The sequence below is a fragment of the Oryza glaberrima genome, unplaced genomic scaffold (genome assembly GCF_000147395.1).
Source record: "Oryza glaberrima unplaced genomic scaffold, OglaRS2 ChrUN-Ctg54, whole genome shotgun sequence".
Lineage (NCBI taxonomy): Eukaryota > Viridiplantae > Streptophyta > Magnoliopsida > Poales > Poaceae > Oryza > Oryza glaberrima.
Window position 1 is genome coordinate 2053 of NW_026267059.1, and position 3148 is coordinate 5200.

The window sequence follows — 3148 nt, forward strand, 5'->3', positions numbered from 1 at the left end:
ACATATGCATAAAGGACTAAATATAGATAAAAACAAAAACTAATTGCACAATTTACATGAAAATCGCTAGACGAATCTTTTGAGCTTAATTAGTCCATGATTAGCCATAAAGTGCTACAGTAACCCACATATGCTAATAACGGCTTAATTAGACTCAGAAGATTTGTCCCGCGGTTTCCAGCGAGTTATGAAATTAGTTTTTTCATTCGTGTCCAAAAATCCCTTTCGACCTCCGGTCAAACATCCGATGTGACATCCAAAAATTTTATTTTCGTGAACTAAACACGTCCGTAGCTGATGAAAAAACGGATACTCCATAATGTCAATGTCAAAAAAAAAAAACGGATACTCCAGGACTGGGAAAACATTGCCAAAAGAGGAGCGAATGCCAGCACCTGAACTGGAGTACTTCGAGTCATCCTCTCTAGCTACAGAAATGTAGTAAATGAAGTTTGCCTCCACAACGACCGGCACGAATTTGATCACCAAACACAAACAGTCAAGCTCGAATTGATCACCTTTTGCAAGACGGATTTATTTTACCGTTTGCTTTATGAGATTCCTTCCAAAACGCAGGTAGCCATGCAAATGATGATGGAAGAAGCAAGTGCCTGGGGAGCAGCAAACAGCCCTCTCTTGGAAGTGAAAGTGGCAGGGTGTACAGGCGTAGGAGTAGTTGCTGGGCCATGCCCTCCGGTGGGAGAGAGTACAGCCAAATCTCGGGTATTAAATGAGCTGGATCTCTAATCATTCGTAACCTATGCCAATTGGCCTGTGCGCTACTCCTGCAGGACATGACAGATGCTGTGCCACTGCCGAGCACCGTATAAACGCAATGTATGTATACTCCGTTTCGGGAGTAGTAGTACTTGGGGGTATACAAACTTGGGACGTTCGGGAAATTTGAACTTTGCGTGGCAAATTCTTTCCGGAATACACTCCTCTTCATGTTTGAAAGGCATTTCTTTTTTCTTCAATACTGACCAATAAAAAGACATGAATATTAGGTAATGACCTAATACCATATAATTAGAAAGAGTGACTATTTAAATCCAGATAAACGTTTCTCTAATAATACCCGTTCGATGAATAGACATCGCATCCTATTACTCCTACTCTATTACTCTCACTTGTTACCGTAGTATCTTTGGCTTGGTCGTGAGGCCAGTGACTATTGATTTGCCATCTTTTATCGTCTAGCATAACTCATTTTCTCGCCTGAAGCGTCCTGACGCATATCAAAACCATGGTGCTTAGTAGTACTAGTATAGTAAAATCTCATCTTTTATTATGGCCTTGTTTAGTTTTAAAGTTTTTTTTTCAAACTTCTGACTTTCCATCTCATCAAATCTTTTATACGCACATAACTTTTCAGTCACATCATCTCCAGTTTCAACCAAATTTTAAACTTTGGATCGAACTAAACACAGCCTATAGTAAAATCTACAAAATTCATCCCGTAAATCTCAGATTTTATTGTACGATACTTCTGGTATTGTGGTACAGAAGTATTTTTACGTTAAGTTTCTCTTTGACACAAAACGGAGCAATACTAAAAGACTTTAAAGATGGATTAATATACTTTTTTAAAGAAACTTTCTAAAAAAACTTACCGCTTAGTACTATGGGAACATGTGAATGAAAAATGAGAAATCAAAGTTAGGAAGAAGGACTAAAGAAACACTTACCCCTCGAACTATCACGGTCGACTGATTTTTCCCCGAACCTGAAACCAGACATTATTCACCTTAAACTTTCAATACCAGACGAATTACCCCCCCTCGACTCAATCCAAAGCGGTTTTATCCTACGTGGCGTACGCGTGGCATCCTAGTCAGTACTTTCTTTTTTAAAAGATTGTGGGGCCCACCTATCATATACTCTCTCTCTCCTTCCCCTCTCTCACTCTCTCTCTCCCCCTCTATGCGAGCACGGCAGGCGGCGGCTGCGGCGTGGGATGGGAGGCGGCGGCGCCGCGGGACACCGAGGTGGCGGCAGTGTGGGAAATGGGATGCGGAGGCAGGGACGGCTGCGGCGTGGGATACAGCCGGCGGCGGCTCGGGGAAGGAGAAGGAGGAGGACCGGGTTGTCCAGGTGGATCCCGACGCCGCCTTGAGGGGACCGGGTTGTCCCGCGTCCCGCCCTGAAGCCACCTCCGCATGCCGCACCGCCGCAGCCTCCACATCTCGCGCCGCCTCCACTCCCCGTCTCCTCCTCCAAGCCCACCTCCGTGCCAAGAATGTTCGCGCACCGTCTCGTCGACCTCCTCCACTCGCTGCTCTACCTCCCGCGCCGCCTCACCATCTCGGACATCACGGCGCACTGGTGGTCGAAGCGCACCGCGGTGGCCTCCGCGCTCCTCTCCCCACTCCTCCTCGCCGTCATCACCGCGCCTCACCACAGCAACCACCCTCCAGTCCTCCTCACCGCCTTGCTCGATGGCCTCCTCCTCGCCGCCGCGGCCACCACGGACGCCGCCTCCCCACCCATGAGCCGCTCGTCCCGCCTCCCGGTGCTCTGGTCGTACGTGCTCACGCGCGAGCTCGTCTCCCTGCTGGTCTCCATCGGCGTGGCGGCCGGCATGCTGGGCGTGACGGTGCTCGCGTGGGGCAACTCGCATCCCACGCTACCGCCACGCCGCCTCGGTGTCCCGCGCCGCCGTCACCGCCGCCGCATCCCACGCCGCAGCCGCCGCCGCCTCTGCATCCCACGCTGCCGCCGCCGCTGCTTCCCATCCCACGCCGACGCGTGCCGTGCTCTCCGAGAGAGAAAGAGTGAGAGAGGGGAAGGAGAGAGAGAGAGAGAGAGTATATGACAGTTGGGCCCCACCATCTTTTAGAAAAAGAAAATGTTGACTTGGATGCCATGCGTACGTCACGTAGGACAAAACTGCTCTGGATTGGGTCGAGGGGGGTAATCCGTTCGGTATTGAAAGTTTAGGGTGAATCATGTCTGGTTTTCAGGTTCGCTGGGAGGGGGGTAATTCATAATTTTCCCATTTTATTTTACTACTCCCTCCTTCCCAAATTAGTTATCTTCCTATCATTTAAATTTTGTTCCTCAATGCTACTCCGTACTTATCACTACCAAGTACTACTACTTATCCCGTCAATCATATCTTATTTAAATTTCTCCCAATTCTACTCCT